The following is a 16,650-nucleotide window of genomic DNA, read 5'->3' as shown; positions in this document are numbered from 1 at the left end:
ACACACACACACACACACACACACACACACACACTCCACAAAGACCTGGGGGGGGAGGAACTAGCCCAAGTCTTAACCAAGTCTTAATCAGGAAATCTAAGGGAATATGGCAGTGAGATATTTCATTTTTCTAGTCCAGATTTACATAGGGAGAGAAGTCCGTGGACACTAGGGCCAGGGTTTATCAAGGCCAGTACTGGGCCAAGTCTTCTAGGACAGGGATTAGTTTGGGGCCCTGAAATGTGCACTGGGGCAAGACAAGATCTAAAATCTAGCACAGAGCGGGCCTAATGCTAGGAAGGGGGCAGCGATGACCATGAACTGAAAGATCTATTGCTTATACTTCAGAGTTAGGTAGCAAATTCAGAGAAGATTGGGAGTAGGACCTGTACCTAGGGGTCCAGGGAACAGGATAAGGAGCAATCCTGGAACTGAAGCTGTACCTAGGGCAAGACACAGGAACAGAAGAGAAAGCAACTATGTGGCTCTGACCCTTAAGCAGGACATCAGATCCAGCATACCACTCAGTCTGAAGCTTGCAACTGGATATGCAGGAAAGGGAGCTCAGACCAAGTCAGAGCTTGCAGGTCTGTCACTTTGAAACTGCAATCAGACAGCTCACTGAAGGTGGCTGGGTCTATCAGTGTTCTGAAGTTCCAACCAGGGACATGCCCAAAGTTGTGTTGCCCATACCCTCCTTACACCAGGAGGACAACAATCAAGAATAGCCTTGGATCAGAAAGATTTGAGTGCACTGGCAATCTTCAGATATCTATCCTGAGCTGTCTGTGAGGTTCCTGAAGTACATAGTACTCAATACTCAAAGAAAGCAATAGCATTACCCCAAACGAATATAAAACAGGACCAAGCAAGGCCCTCATGTTCCTTCCAGGGCACAGCCTTAACATAAAGTTCCAATCCAAAAAGTAGGGCTTGAAGAATGAATAAATAGAAAAAGAATTTTACCATAAAGATCTATTTTGGTGATAAGGATATCCCAGACAAACCCAGAAGAGAATGACTCCAAAACATTTATAGGAGAAGCCTTCAAGAAAAACCCAGAGCAGAGCACAAGCAGATCAGAAACATAACAGGAAACAGAGTCAGATGAGCACCCAGCCAGCCCCTGCCAAACCACAACCCAGGCAACCAGGAGAAAGTTCCAACTCTGCACCTGGACAGACCAGAACTCAGGCAGCCCATTCTCAGAGACGTGGAAGATGTCACAGCCAGAGAACAAGTCAGGGCGGGACCTGGGAACAAAATATGTGGAGTCTTGAAGGAGACCTCCTATCAGAGCAATCAACAACTCTCTGTTGATGCTTACAGAATCATAACAAGGGAGACGTGTTTGAGAGTTTAATAGAAGGAAACTGAGAAAGAATCAAAGCCAACACCTAAGTCAAACCACCAGGCAGCAGGAAATAGGTCAGTTAGGCTGGAATGTCTCGATTCTGAATCTGGGATGACTCTTTCCACTCAACCATCTTGTCTCCCAATCCAGCTTCTATGTAACTGACTTGAAATTCAAGGTCTGTGGGTCATTCATTTGAATGCTTTTGCATTAAAAAAAAAAAAATACTGCTCTCTAGGTTCATAGAATCTCTTAAGGTCTCCTTTGAATGGATTTTTTCTTTTCTCCTTATCATTCCCATAAGAGGATGACAAAGTCAAGGCAAAATTGGAGGCATAGGTTAAAATTACAGAGGCAGATAAAGCTAATAATAGTAGCTAGCATTTATGTAGCACTTCAAAGTTTTCAAAGCACTTTGGTCCTCATAATCCTGTTAAGTAGATGCTATTATTAACCTCATGTCACAGGTAAGGAAACTGAAGCCAAAAGGTTAAGACTTGCCCAGGATCACACTGCCAATAAGTATGTGAAGCAGGAATCAAACAAGATTTCTAAGTCCAAGTCCAGTGTTCCATCTATTGTGCCACCTAGTTGCTGAGATTTAGGCTGGTAGGGTGAAGGGAAGAGGCCACATTTTTCTAACAATCAGGGCTATCTAAAAGAAGAATGGGCTATCTTGGGGAGTGGTGAGTTCCCCAACAATAAAGATCTTTCTGTGGAGATTGAATGACCGTTAAGAATATTGTTGGCAGGAATTCCTATTCAGGGAAAAGAATGGAAGGGGAAAGGGAATAAGCAAATAAAGTTTCTTCTATATGTCAATCACTGGTCACTATGCTAAGAGATTTACAAATATTATCTTCCTTGGTCAAGCTTTGAATAGATTAGATAATCTCTGTAGTCCCTACTAGCTTGGAAATTCTGTGATTTAAATAAATACCTAATCCCATACATATGCCTTGGATCAGTTCCTCTTGGGCGAACCCCTAGCCCCATCGGAACTATAGATAAGCTAAACAGAGTGAGCAGAAGATTATGTCAATGTCTATCCTGTTTGTTGTTGCCCCATCCCTTTAATGCCTAGATTGCCTGAGCTCTCATTGCTCCCTTTGGACTCTGAGCTTTCTTTTAGCCTGATCCACTCTTGGGGCAATTTCTTTAGGGTTTTCTTTCATTCTATCACATCTTCATCACCATGGACTGTTCTCTGTCAGGACCCTACACCAGCTCTATTAGACAAATCAGTCACAGAGAACAAGGTTTCTGACACTGAAATGGGTGAGTCTTCTCCCATATACCCAAACTTTCTCTACCCTCCCCCCAAACCCCTGCACACACGTGCCCTGCCTTAAGACTTAACTCCATGGAGGAAAATAGGAAACAAAATTCTCTGGAAAACTTCAAATCTTCCTAAAGGATGAATTTCTCCTTTCAAACACATATATGGAATATTTGTGAGTCATTGAGAAGGATATGTCACGCTATCACCAGTCATATGACTTTGACATAATGGAGCCCTGATGGCTGAGAGCATTTCACCATGTAAGTGATCCCTCTGGATAGCTTTGAGCTGCCCAAAGTAAAAACAAGAGAACTGACTAGAAGTATCCTTTAACTTTAGATTTAGTCTTAGTTTCTCAGACCTCTTCAGGTTGTGTCCATCTGGGCTTTCATCTTGCCTAACTCTAGCCAGTAAACCCAGAGAGGAGAAGGAGAGGAAGAGTGAAAGGGAGAGGGGACAACGAGCTGAGTTAACCAACTGGACCTGTCCAACTGGGTCCCTATTCAGGCAGGTCGGGCTACTCACAGGTTGAGTTTGTCCTTCGTTCTCGAAAAAGACCATAACATCAGGGAAATGATGACATGACTTGCAGCTGACTTTGATTTGAGTGACAGAAAGCTGTGCAAGGTCACCAACCTCATTTCATCCTCCAGAGCCATCTGGGTCCAGTGGCTGGACTAGAGATGGCCCAGGATGCAATAGGCGTTACCCCACTCAAAATGAGAACCTGAAAAGCCTTTAGCTTAAAAGGGCCAGGGTCTCTCATTGCATCCTGGGCCATCTCCAGTCATCCTGATGAATATCTGGCCACTGGACCCAGATGGCTCTAGAGGGCAAAGTGAGACTGGTGACCTTGCATGGCCCTCCCTCACTCAAATCAAAGTCAATTACAAGTATATCGTCATCTCCCTGATGTCATGGTCCTCTTCCAGAATGAAGGACAAACACAATAGACTGCCTAACTGCAACCTTGTTTAGATTGGAAAATCAATGTTTTAGAATCAGAGGACCTGGGTTTGAATGCTCTTAATATCTATGTGAACTTGGAAAAAGTAATTAACCTTTCTGCCTTCTCCCTGAAGTTTCCTTGCCTGTAAAATGGGGAGGGGGGGAGGGAAGAGTTGGTCTAGATGATCTTAAAAAGCTCATTCCAGCTCTTGATCTATGATCCTGTAAGCTGCTTGATCTTGAATGGAATAATAATTATTGCACCATTTGTATCTATAATACTGAGAACTTTTTAACAACAGTAATAGTATCTGGTATTTATATAACATTTTATATCCATTTTCATAATTGAGCCTCAAAACAATCCTGTGAGGTAAATAATGGGAGTATTATTTATTATCTCCATCTTACTGATGTGCTTGGTATAGCATGTTGGATTTTGAGTCTAAGTCCTGGGATTCAGATCTTAAATTTCTTTGCCACTTACTACTTCTATGACCTTGAGAAGTCATTTAAATCTCTCTGCTTCTGAGTTTCATGTGGACTAGATGGCTTTTAAGATCCCTTCTAGTTCTCACTCTGTGATCCTATGGGTTACCATATCTTGGTTTGTTTTTTTTTGTTTTGTTTTGTTTTGTTTTGGCAATTGGGGTTAAGTGACTTGCCCAGGGTCACACAGCTAGTTAGTAACAAGTGTTTGGTCTGAGGTTGTATTTGAACTCAGGTCCTCCTGACTTCAAGGCCGGTGTTCAATCCACTGCGCCACCTAGCTGCCCCAGTTACCATATCTTGAATAACACAACTGGAATAATACTTATCTGCCTGACACTAATAACACTAATAACACCAATCACAGGAATAGTACCTGACATTTTACATCTATTTTCATATTTGAGCCTCAAAAAATTATACTGTGAGGTTGATAACGCAAATACTATTTCTTAGCCCAATCTCACAGATGAAGAAAGGGAAATTTTGTTGTTCAGCCATTTTCCAGTTATGTCTGACTATGTGAGCCCATCTGGGTTTTTCTTGGCAAAGATACAAGAGTGGTTTGCCATTTCCTTCTCCAGCTCATTTTATAAATGAGGAAACTCAGGCAAACAGGGTTAAGTGACTTGCCCAGGGTCACACAGCTAGTTAGTGTCTGAGGATAGATTTGAACTCAGGAAGATGAGTCTGACTTGACTCCAGGCCCAGTATTCTACTCACTGTACCACCTAGCTGCCCCCAAGTGAAATTTAGAGTTCTTAAATGACTTGCTCTAGCTAGTACGGATACTTCAGTAAGGGATAGAGCTGGTATTCAAACCCACGTCACTTGACTTAAAATCTAATGCTTTCTCCATTCTACCACAGTTGGCCCCCAGCCCTTTGTTGTTACAGACACCCTTATGGACCTATATTCAAGGTATTGTAGTAGCTCTTATCTGGATGCCTCTGAATTTAGCCTACTTCTATACCACTAGAATATTTTGAATGTACTTACCCTTGTTCCTTTAAGGTATCCATGCTTTCTGAACTTAACCAAAGATTATACATTAACCTAGTCTGAATCTAGAAATGATATTCATTCTTAACAGGGAGATAGATTAACGACTCTTGGTCTGCCCTGATTTCTTGATATTATATGCTTTCCAAATTGGTTTCTTGTATGTTCTAATAGTAGTCCTTAGCTTTCTGTCTCTCACAGCCCCAGACTGTGATCACTAGTCACTCATGTTTTGGCACTGAAAATCTTAAAACCATCTCCTGAAAACTTGAGGTTACTCCTATTATTCATGACTCACGATTTAGAGAATTCATTCATTCACTCAATAATTTAACAACAATATATTGAGTGCCTATGATGAAGAAGAATCACAGATTTAAAACTGATTCTATGTTAGGCATTCTTTCTGTATCCTATAACGATTTTTAAAGCCCTGACATCAAATCACAACCTTTGTCTTGCCCATTTTCTTGAGTCATCAGACAGAAGCCTGATACATTAAACTGTCATTCTCTGGAATCTTGAAAGCAGAGGCATTGAAATGGATGTGAGATCTTGGCTGAGTGCATAAGCGTAAGACAAAATCTGATGTAGGCCCAATAATGCCAGGCTGGAGAAATTACAATCACTATTGACAACCTGGAGGATTATGCTGCTTTGGTAAGATTGGCCTAAGAAGAGGTATCTTCTTATCTTGAACTTGTCATCAATCCCTTTATTCATACACAAGAGGTACCTAGACTTTCCTTAAACTACAAGTTTTGGGTTTTTTTTTTTTGTTTTCAATATGGAGGTTTCAGAAAATTTCTTGATTAGTCATCCGGGGCAGTTTCATATTACAATTGACGGACGACTTAACTTCTGGATGTCTGAAGTGTCAGCAGGGAAAGGTTACAGGGTGAAAATATTGTCTTTCTCCTACTCAGATCTAGCCAGAAAAAAAAAAAATTGCTGTTGAGGAAGCTAAGATTTAGAATAGTTAAGTAACTTGTGCAAGGTCACACAGATAAATATCCTATTTTCCTCCTTTTGATTTGCGGGAAACCATTTAGGTAATATCTTCAAGGAGAAGTGAACCGGTACTCCAAGAGCTCTTTACCAGGTTCTGGCGAACATTTCCGAATCTTCTGCCTAAGCTTTAAGTTTATTTTTTCCCCAAATGCATTACCTTGCCCTTGCATACTTTCAAACTCAGCTGCCCCTTCTCTGCTCAGTCACATAGATCTGTGAGAACTTTCTGTGGTTTGTTAATGTTAGTTTAGCATTTTGCTACCTAGAAGAACCCATGATATCTTCCAGGAACTTGAAATTTGAAATATTCACTCCCTCTCCATGTCATTTATAACAGATAAAACTGGTCTATGATCTGGCAGACCCCCTACTGACACATCTCCAGAGGTCCATCTCTTCAGTACTAATATCTCATGGCAATATAACACAACCATAAAGCATAGGAAACTATAATATCAAAAGAATTAAAGTTACAGATAACCCAAAAGACAATGTAGAAAGACAATGAGTATCAGTAGACTGTTGTTTCTCAGCCACACTAACTACTGCTACCTTCAATCTATTCTCTCACGGGCCCAGTGTGCAGTGGGGATGCAAGGACAGGATGCACTCGAGCTCCTTTGGGATGTTGCTCCTTTCTACACTTAAGTACTGCTCATTTATTTAGAAATGTTACAAACACACATCTTTCCTAGCAATAGAGTTTTTGGTATACATATATGCGTGTGTGTACCTGTGTGTATACATGTGTATATACATATATACACATGTGTACGTATGTGTATAATGTGTATGCATGTGTACATGTGTGTATGTTTGTATTCACATATATTATATGTGTGTACATGCTTAGAGACCCTCTAGTCTAACATGTATGTGTGTCCCCTATGTGATCTAATATGTCATGTTATACATGCATGTGTGTCGTATATGTTAGATTGTATGTGTGTCATATATACATATATTATATATAGTGTGTGATGTGCAATATAATATGTTACATCATATATATTATTTTATATAATATACTAAAAGTGACATATATACATATTTTATATCTATGTTAAACTAGATGGCCTGCAACATATACTTATGGATATATGTTGGACTAGATGGTCTTTAAGTATGTACACATACAGAAACTGATGCCCAGAGAGATTATGACTTTCCCAAGTTCAAACAGGTAGTAAAAGATAGAAGTAGGATTTGAAAGTAAGTCCTCAGATTGCAAAGACAATGCCTCTTTAAAACTGCCATTTGTGTGCTTACAAAATAACTAAGATAACCCATTAACAGGCATATAAACAAGAGAAGCCAAAGACAGCTAAAAAAAAGTCACATATACAGTGAGTTCTGCTAATAACATGATATATAAATTCTTAAAAATCACCAAGTTATGCAAAATAAAGCCATTAAAACCACAGAGTTTATGGGGCAAATGGGGCTAGGGGCACCATACTAAAAAACTTTATTTGTGACACACGAAAAAGAAGATTGGAACCTAATATAATGGTAGCACAATTTTATACCTGTTAAATAGTTTTAATAATAATAATAACCATAATAAATAATGACTGCAACTATAACCTTGGGCTGTGGCTCAGCCTGATTCCAGGTTCCCACCCATGGTGGAAGGGATGGGGTATGAAGTACAGATCAGCCCTCCTCGGACCACAGCTCCTATTGTACCAGAATATATGCAATAAATATGCCACTTTACCTTGAAAAAGACCTAAATTTTGCTTGTGGAAGTAGATGTTATAAGAGTTGTAGCTAGCTTGTGAGTTTCTGTGAAGTAGTACAGGTGAAGTCTGTACAGGTTCTTGATGTTTCCTGAGAATGAAAATTAATATAAGGAAATCAATTCCTTCTACACTCAAATTGCTCCCTAATATATCACAATATATTTCATTTGTTTTATTTTCATTGTTGTATAAAAGAACTGGATGTACATCAAAATATTCATAATAACACTTAGTGTGGCAGCAAAGAACTACAAATAAAGTATATGTCCAAACAAATTATGGTTTAAGAATGAAATGGAATATTAATGTGTTCTTAGAAACAATGACTATGACAAATTTAAAAATACATAGGAAGACTTATATGAAGTAATGCAAAATGCAATAAGCAGAACCTGAGCAAACGATACATACGATGACTACAACAATTTGAATAGAAAGAACAAAAGAAAAAATGCAACCAAGTGTCATGCAATTACTTAGTATTTGCATGACATTATGCAATTAATTCACTTTACCTCCACAGGTCTCAATTTCTTCCTATGAAAAATGCAAGATAGTCTGTGAGGTTATTTTTAGTGACAGATTTGTGGCCTTATGATCCTAATTATAATAATCAATGTGAAGAAGAGATGAGAAAATATACCTCCCTCTCTTCTTTTAGGAGTTAAGGGACTATGGATGTGGAAAATTGCTTATGCTACCATATGTGTTGATGTATTGGTTGCTTTCGTTGAATTGCTTTTTCTGTCTTTCAATTTTATTCTTTGTTATAGCTGATGGTTCACCAGTTAGGAGAGGGAGAAGTATTTATTCATAAATAATGCTGAGATAAAAACCAAAAACATCAAAATTTAAAATAGTTTTAAAACTATAATTTTACAGCAGAAGCTACAAAGAAGATATCATAAAGGACATGCATGACCAGAAGTAGAAGTGGCAAGTCATGTAAAGAAAATGAGAGAATAGATGGCCAAAAAGAGTGGTACGTGTGTACCTTTGAGATTCTAAAAGCTTAGGAAGGTTTCCAGTGCAATGAAGAAAACAACTATGCAGCCCTAAGGAGAAAATATTGACAAAATTCCCTAGGACAAAACGTATGGAAAGGCTGCAATCTAAGTAGCTGATGGGAATTTGTGGGATCAACAAGGCAAAAAAATAATCATTAAAGTGGGCCCAAAATTGCCAAATTTTTTTCCTCTTTGGCTTAGGGGCTAGCTCTCCTATTCTATTCTCAGGGTAATACTTCAATGATGTGTGGCTTTGCCTATGTGGGTACTCCTGCCACTAACAGATGCAGATTGCAGCCCAGAGACACCTTGGTAGGCAGACTTTGTGGTTTCTTGTGACTAGGGGAAAAAATCTTCATCTAGTGACCAATCTTCAGTGTCTGAGCCTTTCCGATATTAGGTAACATAATTCTAGGATGAGGCAAATGAAAACTAAAGACACCAAACTTGTAGACTTTGGAGAAACAAGGTCAGACCTTGGCACATGATATTTTCTAAGAGCTTTTGAGAGAGAGAGACAGACACCTAGACAGAGAGACAACCTGAGAGGTAAGAAAGAAGGAAGGATGTGAGAGAGACACAAGGAAACAGAGACAGAGAGAAACAGATAGAAATGCTGACAAAGATAGAGAAAGATATATTTTGTACCCATCAGAAAAGGAAAGGCTTACTCATAAAATTCTGAGACTTACAATAGTTTATAAGAAAAAAGAAAAAGAAAAAAGGACACTTCTATGAAATTATGAACCATTGTGTGGACCTCCACTTTATATAATTCATCTAAGGGAACACCGTTAAAACATGTAGGGATTCTAAACTATTATTGTTGTTGTTGTTGTTGTTGTTAATTAGCTTTCTTAGTGAAAATTAGCAAAGCTTATTAATCATGTAAGCAGGAGGAAAAAATAAATAGGAACCTGATTATATGAGGATTTTTTTAAAACTTCATTTTTTTATAAAGAGGAAAAGATTATATATAAAAGAGGCAAAAAGAGGTACAAAAACTGAAGGAAATACCTAGAAATTCTTAAGTGTTCCCCAAAAGAACAGGGTAAGAAATAATATAAGCCTAAAACTGCTATGATTCAGCTTCCCAAAGGAAATCACATTCATAAACCAGTGGCAAAGGTCTAAATTCTGCCACCAAACTACCCCCTAAAGCTCTCTTACCACCACCCAACCTAAAGTCATGATTTCAGTAAAAAGAGAATAAATTATGGCCAAGGGCATTGCAATTATTTATTGACAAACATCTCCCTTCAAGTGCAGTGGTTTTCTTCTAAGAAGTTGTACCTACATAGTGTTCAACCTACTGTAGGGGAGATAGAATTTGGTTTGTAATTGGAACCTATCAGGCAACCAAGCCTGAGCATCTTCCAGGCTTTCTGTTGCTAGACCACAAGGCTTCGACCTGGGCTGGGAGACCCTGATGGCTTTAGTTCAGCCTTTAAATCATGCTATAATGAAGAGAGGGTCATCCTTGGGTTTAGGAAGATTTGAGTTCAAATTTTACACTTGACCCACAGTAACAGGGACCATGATCAAGTCAAGGAACCTCTCAGTTGCTTCAGGCAACTTGCTGACTATAAAATACATGTAGTGATGTTGGCCTACATCAGTAGAGTTTTTCACACCAAGAGTTCCCAGTACTAACAAAAACACAGATCCTTTCTCTCTATATAGATTTAGAGAGTTAGGAGGGAAATTATAGCCATCAAGTCCTACCTTGTTGTTGTGCACATGAAGAAACTGAAGCTCAGAAATTTTAACTGACTTACCTAAGTTCACAACAGAGGAGGGATTTGAACCCAAATCCTCTCAGTACTGTTTTTCCATTGTAACATATCACTTCTTTTCATAGCTAGTTAGCTAAATGCTAGAGGGACAATGAGAGAGAGAGAGAGAGAGAGAGAGAGAGAGAGAGAGAGAGAGAGAGAATGTACATTTGCTTGCTTAGGGGAGTACCTTAATCTCACTGGGCCTCACTTTCCTCAACTGTGAAATGAAATAATTGGACTAGGTGAAATTTAAAATCCTTTCCAGTTCTAAATCAATAATCCTCTGTTATCAGCTGGTACAAATGGCAATATACACATATATAAATATTATACCTATATATGTATATGTATGTATATATGTGTGTGTGTATACACACACATATACACATACATACATACACACACACACACACACACACACCGCACACACACATAGATCATAGAGACTAAAACCAAATAGCAGACCTCTGGGAAAATAACTAAATTGTTCTTGAGGCTTCTCAAACACACATTTAGGAGTTTTCTTCCTGAGTTATTAAACACTCCATACCCACCCCCTCACTATACCACCAACCTTTGACATTATCAAGGGTCCCCAAAGAACTATTTAAAAAAAAATTTAGTCCCTACTTTTAAAAGTATAATTTCTTTAAAATTATCATCATCCTCTACTGGTTGATTAAAATAATTCTTTAAAATATTCTTCCCCTCTAGTGCAGGTTTAAACTGGAGTCCAGATCCCAATCAAGGGGACCATGTCATGTGCTCAGTGATTTTAGCCTGAAATCTCCACTTGTCTCAGCTGGTATCCTGGGCATGTCGAGCGTCATTCCTCCTGCAGGAGGCTAATCAGTAACCTCTCTTTGGACCATCTGCTGCTCACTGAATATTCAAGAGACAGCTGGCTCCCGGGATGCATTCCTGTAACATTGAAGGAGCCAAAATAGATTTTCCTTTTTCTGTGTTACAGTATTTATCACTAAAGAAAGTGTGTTTTAAAAAATGGGAAGAAAGAAAGAAATGATCACTAACAATCTTGGGGTGTCATACTCTATAAGGGTGGTACCAACAGCTTTAGTGGACAGAGCTGATCACTGTTTTTCCTGAGATTGTGCCTTTCTGAGGGGTATAGCTATTTCCATTCAAGCAGGAAGGCAAAGTACATCTAAATTAAGATTGTTTTGTCTGTTCTCTTTTTTTAGTAAATAAATAATATTAAGAAGCGTGTCCTCTTAGCTGGATACTAATTTAATACTGTTTCAACCTAAGCACTAATCCCTCCAATAAACAAGGGATGTGCAGACAGGATTTACGATTTACTGAGCACAAATCAATTCTTTTTTTTTTTTTTTTAGCAGAGCTTTCGGTCAGATTCGTGGTTCACTAGGTACGTCAGTTGTATGTCTGTTCTTCACGCCCCTCCTCCCCAACCTTGCCGGTTGTTAGGGAACAAGCATCCTTCCAGTGACGCACCAGTGTGAGCAGGAAGTGCCTGCTCCACAAATTGGGTGACTCATTTCCATTTGCTATCTAGCGCAGTCACAGTTTGTTCATTAGCATCAGTCCCGGTGGCTAATAGATACTCAGTAGGAAGTAATTTTTCTTTGTAGATATTTCATGGAAAAATGGAAACAATAAAAAAAAAACAGCAAGCACTTTGTCTCTGACAAAAAGACTTCAAGACTGGCAAAAACTATACATCTGTCGAGTTGATAACTGGAGCAATGGGGGTGGGGAGGGGAGTTAAATGATATTAAGTGATTAAAAAAAAAGTGATTTCCTTCACAATATTATTTTAGTCACAGAAATAGAGACTTATAATGGGTAGAGCCAAGTCAAAGAAACAATGCTTAGCTATAGTCTCTAGAAGTTTATTTGTTAAAAAAAAAAACAAAGTTTAATAGTGGGTATTTTTTAGAAAAGTGCGTTACTGCTTTTGTTCAGCATTTATTACAAAAGGTATATCACCATCATGTAGAATTATACATGACTGGCTTCTCCATTCAAAGTCACAGCCCATTTACATTAATATTTCCAATGATCTCCAAAAGTATGTCTATTTGAGTAAAGTCCTGTAATTGCTTAGATATTTATGTAATATTTTCAAGATTTTTTGCTATAATTTCCAAGGAGGCTGTGAAGTGTAATGGAAATTTGGAGGCCAAAGACCTAGGTTCAAGTCCTGGTTTCATACTTTATAGTTGTATGACCTTAGTCAGGCCAGAAGCTAAATCAGCTTAATTTTCCCCATCTATAAAATGAAGCAGAAGTACTTGACATTTTTTTTGTGCATCATGGATCCTTTTTTTTTTCATTCTAATGAAGTTTATTGGGTTCTCTGAATAATATTTTAAAATACACAAAATAAAATACAATTACAAATTAGACCAATTACATAGAAATAATTATTGAAATATATATTTTAAAGCCAAGTTCATGGACTGCAAGTTTTATAAACCTCTGTATTAAGGAAAATGAAGATGGGAAAAGGAATTAGGTCAGAAAAAATTTCACAAAAAAAGACCATACTAGAGGAAAACAACTTTTAAGGACATTGAGAGATCAGTTTTCAAGATAGCTGAATTAGGGTGAAAACAAATAATAAAAATCATAGCAATATTACTACTAAAAAAATTTATTTAGAGCATATCAATAACTAAGTATCCATGTGCCTATTTTCCCATCTACAAAATCTTTATGAGAACGATCTTCCCACATGTAAAAAACATGTTAGATAAAAATATGGAAAGGAAATAGGCAGGGTTTCAAATTAATATTCTGTAATAGACCACATCCTCACCCAAGAAACCAAAAGACACAGAGAATACACAACTCCACCATGCTTATAATTTGTTGACTGTTTATAAAAAGATTTGATTAGATTCAGAAAATGTAGCATTCAAGGCTTACCTTTAACAGGGTGTCTGCCTTACATGTATAAAGACCATACAAGATTCTTTGATAGATATGTAACATAGTTGACTCTGACACTACTCTCCCAGGCAAGGTCTGTTACATGGCCCCTCAGGGTTCCAGGATACCCTGAGAGATTTGGATTGTTTCTTTCCTCTGCCATTAGCTTGAGCACCCACAATTCTATTCCTACCATTTTGGAAGACCAATGACTAGTACTCCAGTTCCATTTAGCCATTTAAGACCAGGTAGTTTTTACAAAAGGGCATATACTTCTGACTGATATAGTAAGAAGAAATGTACAAACACCCTCCAATACTTCAGGGATGTGATTCTACCCATATAATTTTGTCTTCTTGGAATAGGATGATTAGGCTACAAACACAGCTTAGTTCCTATGAAACATTTGTCCCACCATGTTTACATCCAAAACTGTCATTACTGCTGGCTTCTGCTGGCCTGGAGTCCCAGGTCCTTGCTCCACAGGGTATTAAAGCTGGGTTGGTTGCATCATCTAACCTGCATTCCTAGACTCCTGGGTTCCAACTGAAGAGCCCATTCTCTGCCTCTGAAATGGAAAAGAACTGGCAAAAATGCCAAAGATTCATAACCTGTTTCTCAGATGTCTTATGGTCTCCAAAGTAGAGAGCCCTTTAACCCTTCCCTCAATAAAATGTTTCTGTCAGAGAAGCCATTAATAAAAGAATTACTTCACTCTCTGAGATTTGAATGCAGCAAAAGCCATGCCCAGTGCTGACTCAGGACCTCTTGAAAATACTGACAGTTCCATCTATGTAGCCATGACACATGATAGCCCAATTGGATTAAGGTATAGAATGTCCACAATGCTCCAATTCTCACAATTCTTCCAATGAGGAATTTCAAAGAACAGGAATAAGACATTCTGGTAACTTGGCAAGAGTGAAAGGATGATAGGTAGACAAACAGTGTGATCCACTGGTCCCCTAGTGATGTCATGAGAAAGCAAGAAAAGTCTCCTTAAGATTGTATAAACCCCCTGCAGCAGACTTATAATAGGACATGTATGAATAACATATTTCAGGAAGGCATTGGATGGACTGCAATCTATATCACTGGCTGATGGAAACTCCCAAATTCATGAGATTACAGATCCAGTTGACTTTTTGAAGCTGTTGCTCACGAAAATGTGGGAACTGTTGTTTTGGGATAATCCTCAGAACCACTTCATAAGTTTATAAAAATCTGCCTTGTGTTTATTTATTTTATATTATTATTATTAAAAATTACATTCCCCAATTTGATTAGCCACTTTATTTGCAAAACTTAACTCTGAATGGCTTTTGGCTGTTCCCTCAATAGGAGGACAAAAGATCAGCCAATGTTGAAGCTTTCCAGAAAAAAATATGTCCCAGGCTTGAATTCCCAGAGAGAAGCTCTATCAGCAACCCTTCTGGGCAGTAACAGTACGTACCTTTGGAATTAATGGGTACTTTCCCACTGTTGCTTTGAAGGGGACCACACTTATTCAGATGCTCAAGGCCTGCTACATTTGTTTAAAAGAAAACACTCACATTACCTGGCAGAGGCATTTCATATTTTTAATTTTAAGTAATTTTTAAAATTGTAAACTTAATAATATGAAAAAAGAAATATTTCAATGGGAAATTTTTCTCAAAAGAAATCATTCATAAGCCAAAGCCAATTCATGTATGTATAGGGGGGGTAATTTTATTGAACTGAAGTTATCTTTGTCTAAGGCTTCATCAAATTCATGGAGGTTATGTTGGTCTTTCAAGGTTTTGTTAATGGCAGGTCCTACCAAGATGGCTTTGATTGCATCCTTGTGGAGTAGGGTAATGATCTAGTTGGTAAGGTAAATCAATTTTTTATATGGATGTTGTGATAGTGTCACTGGAGTGAATACTCACATCAATGAAGTCATAGATTATTGAAGTATTGAAGCTATTAATGTTAAAAGCAAAAATGCCTTGTTTGCTTCTTGTTTCAAATGGACTGTGCCCAATGAATATGCTTCTTCATGTTACTTGTGCAACATCTCAATTTATTGGGTTTATTTTCAATAAAAATTAAAGCTGACTGTATAAGAATGAAAATTAGTTCTTTCCCTTCAGTTCACTCAGAGGAAATCCAAAATACCCAGATTTCTACAGGACAAAAATAAACTACAATAATTATCAATTAAAGAACAAGTTAATGAAAAGATGATATTTCCCTACTTCTATAACTTGAGTGGTGTCTCCTGATCTTGACTTTGGTCCTCAGGAATGCTGTACCAGGCTCATAGATGCAGCATTGCATAGCAATTACAGTGTGTGAACTTAGAATCAATCCTGCAAAAATCTACCGGTAAGCAAATTACCTAATATCTCTGGATCTCAGTTTCCTCACCTATAAAATGAAGGTAGTAGTATCTGCAGTATATATCGCAGGATGAGACTGAGCAAAAAAAAAATGTACATTAAGGACTTTTAAAATCTAAAAGAAATAGATGAATTTCAATTATTATTTGTTATCATGTAAGTCCCTTTAGAACAGAGATTCATTCATCTTTGTCATTGTAACTTAAGTGCCTACTATGGTTCCTGTTCCAAAGTAGAGATTCAATAAAAAACTTGTCCAATTGTATCAAAGTAAGTAACATGTGGGAGGTCTACAAGTAAGGTTTGCATGACCACTTGTCACATATGGTAGAGGAGATTTCTACTCCTACTGATACCTATTCAGATATGATTTAGATTAAATGACCTCTGAAGTCTCTTGTAGCTCTGAGATCTGGTGCTTCTATAATATTAGATGAATAGACAGGGTGAAATAGTGGTAGAAAGTTGACATTGAATCCAGTAAGACTTGAATTCAAGTTTGGCTTATGACAAATTGACTATGTGATCACAAAAATCTCTGAATATCCCAGGCAAATATCTGATACTAAAAGCTACTGGCAACTTGAAGATCTTTATCAATGAGGGGTTTCCTCTCCTTTCCTCACCATCAAACCTATCTATCCTATTTCCCCATTACCATAGCTGTCCTATTCTCATCCTTTCAAGATGAAAGCTTGTTAATACTGATAAGTAAAACAAACTAATCCTTGCTAAGGCCTTCACAAATTCTGTAAGCA

The sequence above is a fragment of the Vombatus ursinus genome, unplaced genomic scaffold (assembly GCF_900497805.2).
Source record: "Vombatus ursinus unplaced genomic scaffold, bare-nosed wombat genome assembly UNPS02000582.1, whole genome shotgun sequence".
Classification (NCBI taxonomy): Eukaryota; Metazoa; Chordata; class Mammalia; order Diprotodontia; family Vombatidae; genus Vombatus; species Vombatus ursinus.
Note: the sequence above shows the minus strand (reverse complement) of the source record.